Source organism: Filicampus tigris, chromosome 4 (genome assembly GCF_054856515.1).
Source record: "Filicampus tigris isolate MCC_2025a chromosome 4, RoL_Ftig_1.0, whole genome shotgun sequence".
Classification (NCBI taxonomy): Eukaryota; Metazoa; Chordata; class Actinopteri; order Syngnathiformes; family Syngnathidae; genus Filicampus; species Filicampus tigris.
The window spans coordinates 15056933-15069230 of record NC_141220.1 but is presented as its reverse complement, the minus strand read 5'-3'; the positions used below and the strand labels follow the sequence as shown (position 1 = coordinate 15069230).

The window sequence follows — 12298 nt, the reverse complement described above, 5'->3', positions numbered from 1 at the left end:
ACGTTCCTGATGAAGGGTTAAGTGGGGCTAGCACAGGTTTGTTTGGATCCATAATGCGCGCCGTAGTCACCGGCAGCGGCAACAATGTGTCTTGAAAGTCGGCTTATAAAAGTTTGATGAAACTCCAAGAGCTTAAGTGATCTTCTACAGCTCTGCGCTAGCCCCGAGGCAAGAAGGATGTCTGCTTATATTAATTTCATGGAGTTTAAGAGGTCACCAAACTCATTTGGAGAGTCTTACTCATTTATGAACTCTGCAACCTCTCTTTTCTGCGGCGCTCCGAGCCACGGGCCCAGAAATACTTAAATTTACAAGGAATACTGCTGAAAAAATATAAAGTGTGAGGTGTTTGGAGTTTGAAGTACAAGGCAATGAACAAAAATGCACTTTGGAATGACATTTACCTGACTTTAAATGAAGAGGAAGGCGCAATTTTATCTGCTTATCGGGAATTGAGGAGCTGCACCCGGGGAGGGAGACTTTCAGATAAAGGCTTTGGGCGGAAAATTGGTTTATCCAATATTCACAAGCTCTGCAATAAAACAATGGACTTCTCAGAATGCAGCTTAGCTCGGTAGCACAGAAGCCCCGAGAGTGAAACTGAGTAAATGAGCTCACTCGCCGGTCCCTTCCGAAATTGGAACGCGGGGTAATTGGACATTCCTTTCAATTAAAAACGAATCGGAGGTACTCAAACAGGAAGGAGTTGATGCCCAGCTTGAAGGTTAATCTGACGATACCGTCTCCGATGGACTTGCCCCCGAGTAGCCCGACAGTTACTCTGCAGCCAGCTTGGCGCCCCCCACGAACCCTTTGAAAGTCCACTTTGTGACTGTCTTACACGCACAGCCCGTCTCATGCTTGAAACCAATGCGGTCTCACCAGAGACAGTAGAGGTACTTGTACTCTTTACTTAGAAGAAAATCAACCCAAACTTTTTTTTTTTTTTTTTTTTTTTTTCCAAGAATATGTTCCCAGCCGGCCCACTAGTTGAAACACGGCATTCTGATTAATACTGCGTTTGTGAAATATGAGTTAAGCAGCAAAATCCACCCGTTTTTAGTGATCTCAGGGGGCGGCCATTTTGTCACTTCTGTGACTGAAGATGACCTCACAACTGCTCAGGCCTCAGGTAACGACCAACCACGACGCAGCTTCAGAAAACAGGTGATCCGTGATTGGTCGTTACCTGAGCCCTGAGCAGTTGTGATGTCATTTTCAGTCGACAAAAGGGACAAAATGGCCACCCCCAGAGATGGCTAAAAACGAGTGGATTAACTCTTATTCCACAAACGAAAACCCTTTCTTCAGTTCCCTGTGATTCACCTGCAAAAAAATGTCTCCACAAAATTAGAACGTTACCCCTCAAATGAAGTCATTGATTCGCAGACCTGCTCCGCAAAGCAAAAAAAAAAAAAATTCAAGCCTTGCACTGCATTTGGACTTCTCATCAGTGGATCCCACACAGGACCTGAGGATGGTCAGGTGCTAGTGGGTGATTAATTGATGGTCGCCGACTGCTGTCCACGGCGCCTTGACGAAGAGGGATTAGTTTGTGCTCCGCAGGCTCAACTGATAATAGGAGGACGCAGAGGAAGTGCTGATGTCACGCTCCATAGCAAAGATTTCAATCAAATATCTCTTCAGTCAATGAGCCAAGGTGCTTTAAAGACCTTCACTCAGGTCTTTGTTTTAAGATGGATGTGTGTCTCTAATGATTTTGTCCCAAGAATGTTCTCTACAATTTGTTGGTAAGCATTTGTTTCCAAATACTTTTGGTACATTACCGCCACCTTATTTAGCATGCGGCATCTGCCACACAAGGATTAACTATTTACAGCAATGTTTTTCAAACTTTTTTGAGTCAAGGCACATTTATTTCATTGAAAAAGTCCCGCGGCACACCACCAGCTGAAATGGTGAAAAAAAAGCTTATTTTAACAATATGTGTTATATTGTTTATATAAGCATTTTTTAACATTGAAGAATGACGTTATATTATAACATCTTGAATAGGAATTAAACAAAGAAAAAAGGATTTTATAATGTTTCATATTGATATTTACTCAGTGTGAAACATGGGCCTGTTTGGATGAACATGCGTCATTCGCTTGTCTCAAAACAAAGACAATTAGCTACCTGCTGCTACCTGCTGGTATGGAAGAGTACTACAATGTAGTAAAGACACGATCACGCTGCCAGGCGCTAGACCGCACAGGCACACAAAGATCATTTCCCTCGGCACACCTGACAATATCTCACACACTGGTGTGCGGAACAGAGTTTGAAAAACACTGATTTACAGCACCAAAACGGCGAAATAACCTACCAGAATTCTACCTTTGGCCACAATGTAGCATGGGATTGTAGTTAAGATAAGACATTAAGTTAAAAATAAAACCTTTTCCATAGTTAAAAGAGTTGAATGCAACCAGAACTCCTTCACTGCCACAATTAGAGAACAGGGATTTTGGGTGCCAGTACAAGCTCTACTGTTTTAGGCATCGTTTTTTTTTTTTTTTTTTGGTAAAATAAATTTCCTCAAAAATGTGTAATATATATATTTTTCTTCTTCATGATACATTGTTTGAATGGTCTGACTTCAGACTCTGGAGTGATATATATAGAACAAAAAATATATTATTATATTATATACCACACCAACATCACACTTGGGTCATAGTTTGGGTAACTGCAGTCTAAACATGTTATGAGCAGCACTATTAAAATTGTAGGTATTCATTTAGAAATATCAAATAAGGCCCCCAAAGATTTACAAATTTGTAACATTTAATTTCCTGCATGATTAGAATACTCAAGTTGCTGCATATTCAGTTGGAAATAACAAAACCAAAAGGATTGATACACTATTTCATGAAACTGAGCCTTTATTTAGCCCCCTTTCTTCTTCCTCTTCCTGCTGAACCAAGATCAGTCTGTACATTTCCCCGGAGAACACAATAATGTCACATTCGCATGTGGCAAGACGATATTTCACATCCAAACCAAAAGCTATTAGGGATGACTACTTACCATAGACAAGATACTGTATGTCCTCCAAAGCAACAACCTTCACATTCACCCACACGCTCACCAGGCCCCACCCCACACCCCACCACACACAGTATATTGTTTGAGTGATTTTTCATCCACTCGCACATGTGAAGGTGTTGTCCTCGCATTCTTAAAAAGTACGGAACTACAATGTGTGTCAGCCGAGCACAATTTAATGACCAGTATCTATGATTTCACCTTTAAACAAGTGACTGGCTGTACCAAAAGACTACGTTCATATACAATGCCGTGGTGACTGAACATCATCATATGCGAGTTGTGGGCAACTCTCATGAGACTTCAGCTGAGAAAGAGTTTCTTTGGCTGATTTTGGAATGCCACCTCAGATGGGCACCATAGCACTATAAAATGAGCCATGCATTTGGGACCTGAGTGGGCCCTGACATAATCCACCTCTTAGCACAATCACCATCACTTTGTAATATAGAAACCATCAATACAGTACTGCAAAAAAAATTTAAATAAAAAAATATATAACAGCAAGCTAATGGGGCATGAACAATCATCGGTAGTAGTTCAAAATCACTATTTAAAAACATGACAAAAAATAAAACGTAAATAAAATACATCATAGTCACCAGAGATAGTGCTTATTGAATGTTTTAATGTGTGCAGATGCATGTCATCTATGGCCAGCTCCCGGGCTCGGTGAGGATGGAACTGATTCTGAAGGCTCTGGGAAGAATAGCTTAACAGAGGCTGAAATTTGATTGGACGAAAAAAATAAATAAATAAAATGGAACAACTACATACACATACTGGTAGCAGTGTAGCCAAGAGAAAGACTACAAAATGAAAAGAATAGACCGTAGGGAATATACAGTATTAATAAAATGTCATGGAAGAAATATGCGAATTTTAGAAAGTCGTTTGGGCTAGCAGAGAAGGCCTTGCTGACCCTTAACACCCTCTATTGGTATTGCGACACAGGAAGGCATCTAGCTTCTAAATAAAATATGACCAATATAGTTAGTCAAATACCAATTTTCAGGCCAATGTTACCGTACACAGCACTTCACTTTCAGCGGTGGTTTTCACTCTTGATAGCATGATTACAGTCTCTCCCTACATCTACACAAACATGCTTGGAGCCATCCAATCACAGGCACAGTAGGACCTGGCAGTGTTAATGTCCAAAATGGCAGCGCCTGTGGTTCCCGTAGCTACTTTGGGCTCCCAAGTCAGCTAACTAGGACTAAACACAGCATCAAAAGCAGTGAAATTTATAGCAACAGCTCAGCAGAAAATCGCTTCCAGTAAACTATCTACGGCCACCATTTCGTGTAGTCACCACATGGATCCAGCGGTTTCAGGTCAGTAATCACCGACATGCTAACCAATCTAACCCAATCTCAGCCTACGCGGCAGCTGTGCTTCCTACCAGCGCAGGCCGCCACAGGCAGCATCGATGTAACTTTGTTGTGAAGCCAAATGATCGTTGTGTGACACTGGACTGCCCAGCTGTAGTAATTCATCATCATCATCAGAATTGTTGACGTGTACGCACAGACGATACGTTGTATGAAGATGTTTTTACTGTAAGTGTTTGAAATGCTATTAAAGTGTTTTGGGATCCTAGTTTGTGGAAAGCAGTATTTAAGTTTAAAACTAATACCATAGAGACGATTGCAATCACTTTTAGGGAAGGGTCAAACAATTGACAAAAAATTCGCTGTTCTCGGTCATTCTCAGTCTCTATCCCCACTGTAATAATTCCATTAGTGGCACTGCATCATAATGCAAAACAGCTTCGCAAAAGTGAGTTGAACTGCATTGTGTTGACATGTAATATCAGCAGTATTCCCCCATAAAAAATAATGCGATGCACATTTCTCCCGTTAACATTTGTCATGTTAACATCTGTATGCATCTGTGTTTGCAGCACTAAACAACACTGGCGTTTGATTTATATTCTCTCCAATTCTTTTGAACTATAAGAAAAGAACTCTCCACCTTGACCGCTCTATTACAGTGAGAAGCCAAAGTTATCAAACGAGGCGCCGAGAGCAGGGGGAGTCTTTTTCAAAAGGCATGTTTGCTTTGCGGCCTAATAGATCATACCCGACGGTGGCGAGAGAGTCCGAGGAGGAGTGAGATGTTGCTTCAAACTGTATAGCTTTGACTGATTATGCGTTTTCTCTTAAGCTATTCATAGAAGATAGATTCATCATTCCAATTTGTCAAGCGAGTGAAGATTTCGATTAATTATGTGCAGGGAGGGGGGAACTCTGTGGGTGTATTAGGCCTCTCCTGTCAGCTCTAGTCTGAGGCCCCATTTACCGGACTCAAAATAAAGAGGTATCAGAGAGGTGCACGATCCGCCAGTAATTAATTTGATGAATGTCTCGGCGGCACAAATAGTGGCAGCCGTGCATCTTTTCATCACACACACCAGCGCCGGTCTCTGTGCTTGGTGCTAATTTGAAGGGGGGGGGGGAGACTCATCTGTATAGTGGATGTGCTTGTGTCTGGCGCTATTCTTCAACCAATATAGTCGCAGCCTCCTGCTGTCCACACGGTGTGCAGGGGGGCTTTGTGTATTCTGTCAACTCTGTCCTTGTGCCTGCAATGCTCCACATAGTGGCTATTTGTTGACTTTGCGCCCTGAACTTAATAGGGGCAGCGCCTGGATTAATGGAAGGTACAATTCAGGTCATTTCCATGAAAAATACATCAGGATTTGGCAACACCTGATCCATCCATTACTACAGGTTTTCACAGACTTTTTCAGCAGAATTTTATATTTCGTCGCTGTCCTGTGAAAAACTCGTATGTCCGTTTTTGTCGTAATTTAAATTTTTCTGTTTGCTTCGGACATCCCGAGAATGTAAACATGTTTTAAATGACAAAAATGACACGTGTTTTTCACAGGACAACGACGGTCTGTCTTCTCCCCAGCACCCAAAATATATAAACTACTGCCTTAAAATCCACCTATAGTGGTTCTGCCCAAACCTCTTCCTCTGACTGCAGTATTTAGAAAGCTCAAAGGATGCAAGGGCTACTTTGACATTCGTTTCACTTTATTTTAATATTATGCTAAATCAATCCATAAAGGAATTATTTATTGATTATATATTGTAGTTATTTTGTAAACTGCTCCCTCATAGCATTCTGTTTAAGTCAAATAATTGAGGATTTTTCTGGATTTTGAGGCTCTGCATCTCACGAGACTCGATCCGCCCCTATACAGAGCAGCAGCCGAATAACATCTCCACATTTCGAACCAAAACAAGACAATATTTTCATGATTTCCTCACCCTTTCTTGAAAAAAAAAGAAAAGAAAATAGTGTTGCCTGTTGCTCCAAATGTTACTTTTAATATATGCCACAAAAAAATTGTTGGCTGGCTGCAAATGGCACCGGGGTCTTAGTGTGGTCACACCTGACCTGTCATGTACCGTAAATCAGTGAGTCCCAAAACCTAGAGGCTGCAAAAGTTTAAATTCTGTTCTAATAATTTGCATTGTTCACACTCTCTTGATATGAGTCCTCTAAGCAGCCATTGCTTGAATAATTTAGTCAAGTTGTGACTTTGTGGAGTTGAGTTATTATTTTGCCATTTATCGTCACCCATCTGTCTAGTATATATTGCTCAATTTCGGTAGCAGTCAGACAAAAAAATTTGGGAAGAATTCCATTTTGTTTGACCCCTGGAAATGGTTGAAATGAGCCTAAAATGGTGGCTTCAAACCAAAATGACAGACTTCTTGTGTCTAGTCCTTCATGGCTTCTTGAGACTTTTCTGTGTGTCTACCCATGATGGGCACGCCTACCAAATTTCATGTTGACGGGTGGCAAGTGAGTTACAGCCACAAGGCCAACCGAACATAAATTTTCACCAGGACGTACATGCCTGCAGAAGCCTTGCGCCAACAAAAAATGTGCATGCTTGATGATAATGTACTTTGATACAAAATGGATTCATTTTTTTCTCCTGATGGTATTACAAGTTTCAGATTTTTAAAAAATGTAAGCGTGTGAAAAGATGCACATCCCGACTGTCATGGTGAGAGGTGTGGTCGGTCTATCAAAATTGATTGATCATATTATTGTTATTAGGTGAAAGCTTCAGTGGCAACTGTTTGTGGATGCACACTGTCAATGTCACCGGGCGCCTCGGCCCAGCGAAAAAATAATTGGACCGGTGCCACATAATTCAGGTTCATATTTTCACAAGTGTGGGGAGGGGGGAGACCTCATTAGAAATCAGGTCGGCCACTGATACAAGACCATAAATCAAAAGAAAGACATGGCTGGAACAATTAGATAATTACATACTAGAGTGCCGTTTCACCGTCGAGATGTTACGCTTTGTCTCGGAGACAGGAAAGGACCGAGAAGCCAAATCCCGCTTTGGGAATCAATTCAGAGTGGAGATGCATATTTTGATAAAATAATCACCTCCACTCAGTACAAAAGTCCAAAGACGAAAACAATTGATGTTTCTTAGTTTGTTTGTTTTGTAGTTAAGCCATACTTATATCACCAAGTTCCATAAAACTTTGTAGAGGTGTGGCACATGTTCACTGGAACAATCAATACATTTTTGGAGTAGATATGGATAATATTGCCTCAGAATGCAAATAGTCCAGTCCTGTCCTGTTTTATCATTTGCAATAAACTACAACGTAGCCTACTAACTAAAAAAAAGATTAGCACTCCAGTACTTTTTCTTTTATTTGAGTCACCGTAGAACCGTATGCCATATGTGATTATATTTTATTTCTCCTTTTTATTTTGCAGCAGTCTAGTTGCTCACTGGCACTGTGCTGCCTCTCACAGGTCAGCCTTGGTACTACAACAGTTAGCTGGTTTGTTGGGGGAGAATTTGGTTGTGTGTGGTGTGCTGAGTTGGTCATCTGGAGTACAGAGTGAATAGATTTTTGCTATGTGCAGGCTGGCCCGGTCCCTATCCCCCGCAAATAGCGGATATCCACTGTACAGCTCACATTATAAGCAGAGTAAGCACCTATTTTCTTTGTCATGTGTGGGAATTATCAAATTTAAAGAATAGATTAAGATGTTAAAAATAGTTATCGGTATACCTCGTTCAATCAACGTTGTATTTGACAGTCATAGCTTGTACAATAAGACAACCACAACGGTCAAGTGTCAACAGATTCAATGCCCAAAGAGGCATAATTACTTTCTTAAATCAAAACATTTAACTCATCAAATCATCTTTCCGCACTGAAATTGAAAAACCATTTGGGTGGCATTCTAAGAAATTACACCAGAATAAAAAATACACCAACAATAAAGGTCTCTTAATTTTGTGAATTATTAAGACCTATGCAGCAACAACTTATGACACATCTAAGTATTCAAGTTAAAGTACAGTACATATACACTTTTTGTGATGAAAAAAATTACAAACAATAACAGTTACAATTATTCCTAACTGTATTAAAACTCTTTTTATAATGAAATACAGTAACTTTACATTCCTTATGAAATTATCTACACTTTTTAGGCATTGAAATCTTTGAATGTTCAACAGCATATTGTAATGAATTGGGTTATTTGTGTCGTGGTCGGATTTGTGTTTTGCTGAGTTGTGATGTTTCCGAAGTTCATGAATGCATCGTACGGCTAGCGAGAGAAACAGCGGAGAACGAGGAACAGAGCTGTTGTATTTTTTGGGGGGCTGAAAATACTGCTTGCTTCCTCGTCTAAGAAACATTCAAAGTTGGATATTCGTTATTATGTTACGTGTTACCTGCAACGTAGCCGCCAATCTTATGTAGCAATGTCGGCACACAACTTTAGGACTTATACACGTACCTCTACCCATCAACGATTTTAACAGGAAAGCTAGAATGTTCCCAAACAGGAGACCGCAATGTATGGGGGACCTTCGAGTTCTGGCTTGTTTGCGTATGCCGTTACAATGCCATTTATCCATGCATTTATGATTTATCACAGCGTCCTGGCTCCTCTTTAGTGCCGCCGACCTCCTCTGCCGCGTGCAGCAGTCAATAGCGCACGTGCGTAAACTCACGCTAATAAATGGACCGAACCGAACATGCCATACCGAAACGTATTAATACACCCACGTCTACCGTTACATCCCTACCTACCACCATATACTGCTCATATTTTAAGTTTGCCCTCACAAGCCAAAGCATTGGACAGATCACTCGTATCTCATATTATACACACACACACACACATATACATATATACACACATATACATATATATATATATATATATATATATATATATATATATATATATACACACATATATATATACACACATATATATATATACACATATATATACACACACACACATATATATATACACATATATATACACACACACACATATATATATACACACATATACACACACACATATATATACACACATATACACACACACATATATATATACACACATATACACACACACATATATATATACACACATATACATATACATATACACACATATACATATACACACATATACATATACATATATACACATACATATACATATATACACATACATATACATATATACACATACATATACACATATACACATACATATACACACATATACATATACATATACACACATATACACATACATATACACACATATACACATACATATACACACATATACATATACATATACACACATATACATATACACACATATACATATACACACATATACATATACACACATATACATATACACACATATACATATACACACATATACATATACACACATATACATATACACACATATACATATACACACATATACATATACACATATACATATACACACATATACATATACATATACACACATATACATATACATATACACATATATACATATACATATACACATATACACATATACACATATATACATATATACATATATACATATACATATACACATATACATATACACATATATACATATATACACACACACACACACACACACACACACACACACACACACACATACACATATATATATATATATACATACACATATATATATATATATATATATATATATATATATATATAGCAGATCTTTTGTGGGTATTGCAGAAATCCTTGCAATATTTTTATGGGTTTGCACCGTATCCTTATATACTGTAATGCCCTTGCAGTGGGAAAGGAGACGCTGATGCACTTTTCAGACAGAACAGTAAAGCACATGTACAATGAGCACACTTGCCCAGGAACTGTTGGCCAAAGCTCACGTCCAGAAATTCATACGCAGACTCACTGACATCGCAGGCCATATCACCAGGCCCCGCCTCCGAAAGGAACATATCTAAAACACAGACACTAAACCATTTTCTGTACATTTTATTCTTGAAATATTTTTGGTATGTTCAAATAAAATATGTTTAAAATGTGTGCTTTAATAAGATGAAATACTGTATATTTTAAAGTGCACGGTAAAACTAACACATTTCTATATGGTCTCTCTCTATAGATTGCAGACTTTCACCAAAACTGAATGGGTTTGGAATATATGATGACGTGATGAACAGAGATCGACTGTACAAATGTTACCCCTTTGTGGGAAGTCTTGTTATCCATGATGGTGACAGTGTCTGGATGATGGGATGGACTGTCACTGACCCCTAGTGTTGCTTAAATATTCTGTTACAAAATCTGATCTACAGCCTGTAACTTTAATTATATTTGCGGCCTGCGATTACCCCTTGGCAGAGAAGGCTGCCGGAAATCCAGAAGCAGGGGTCCAATTGACCCCAATTGAAAGTGTCATTTCACAGGCTTGCCAAATTGGAGATACTGCCACGGCCCAGGATGAGGGATGTTAATGCACGGCTCCTCCACAGCGTCGTTGTTTGATATTTGAGCAGCTACTGCACTGTTTGCTCAGAGAGGGTGAGTGTAGCTGCCCGTGCTGACTTGTGTCAAGAAAAAGTGTGCAAGGAGGCTTTAACAGCAGTCGAGAATTGAGGTCACAGCACTGAAGGGAACCAAGTGGAACAGATTGTCGCGGAACCTTCGGGCTTTCGTAGACACGTGTTGAACCCGGCGCAACACCACGTCCAAGCTTTTACCTTCCTAAACGCGAGCCTCACAAGTCCCTTGACAGCAGCTTATGGATCTCCTTCTAGTCTACTCCCGACTGTTAATACGCACTAGAACTGCATACTGTTAACAGGTCTAGTGCGGATGAACAGGCAGGAGTAGACTTACTTGAGATCAATGACTTACTTGTCATTGCTTCTAAGGTGCATCAATGTAGAAGGTGGCGGAAACTTATGTGCATGCGTTTTCTTTGTTCTTTTTTAATTTGCAATAAAATGGCAAAAAATATATATATATATTTAAATGATTTCATGTCATTGTTAATATGTAATGTGTGTAGGATTTGGAAGGGTAAAAAATGTAGGAAGGTAGTAATTGCTGTCAAGGAAGTTTTGCTGAAGCGATACATCTCAATTTGGGGAAGATATTTGTTTGTGGAAGGGGAACTAAATTTAGCCTGGGTTGCTATTGGAAGTTCTGGAGAGTGGTTGCCTTATGTGCATGTCCAAGTGTACTTCAGTTTGTTTGTTTTTTTGTTGGGGTTTTTTTTCAATAAAATCATCTGTAAGCCATTTATTTTTTATGGTTCTATTTTTTGTAAGGTTTTTGTGTGGCAGTGTGCCTTGAGATTTTATATATTATATATATATATATATATATATCTTGGATAAATCCAGGTTGCGAAACAACACCGTTTAAGATTTATTCTGATATGTTTGATGAGCGACTGTGGCTTCGGTCTGAGCTTTCTTAGACCTCCTGTACGAAATGTAAAGGTCTCATTAGATCATTGTCTTCAAAGCACTTAAAATAGACGTTAAAGCCGCTCTGCATAAGCCCCATCTGTTCTACAACACATCCCGATTGAGGAGAGGCCTTGTTTTAAGGCACAATTGAACCTTTAATAATGTCATGACTGATGTATGACCCTGGGCACGGGGGCGGGGGGGGGGGGGTTGTTCTGGGGCAAGGATGATGGGAATAAGGCAGGTATGATATCTCTTTTCCAAAGGAAAATGTCGCATTGCGTTAACGGGCTACGATGGCGAACATTGATGACATCCTGTCATTATTGTCACTTTGCATGAGAAGTGGGACAGTAAACAAGGAGCTTTGACAGCAGAGTGACCCCAGATGCTGTGCATTTGATTGATATCTCC

At 39.6% G+C, this 12298-nt stretch overlaps 1 long non-coding RNA gene across 5 annotated transcripts in view; it reads right to left on the bottom strand.

Moving 5' to 3' along the window:
- Window positions 1-12298, bottom strand: part of LOC147148621 (uncharacterized) — a 148699-nt gene that overhangs the window by 117997 nt on the left and 18404 nt on the right. Inside the window, exon 3 of one of the 5 annotated variants that reach the window (XR_015086630.1) lies at window positions 10279-10404. The exons of the other annotated variants lie outside the window; for them this stretch is intronic. This is a non-coding gene — a long non-coding RNA (uncharacterized LOC147148621). Of the gene's footprint in view, window positions 1-10278; window positions 10405-12298 lie in introns of those variants that run through there. 5 annotated transcript variants of the gene reach the window in all.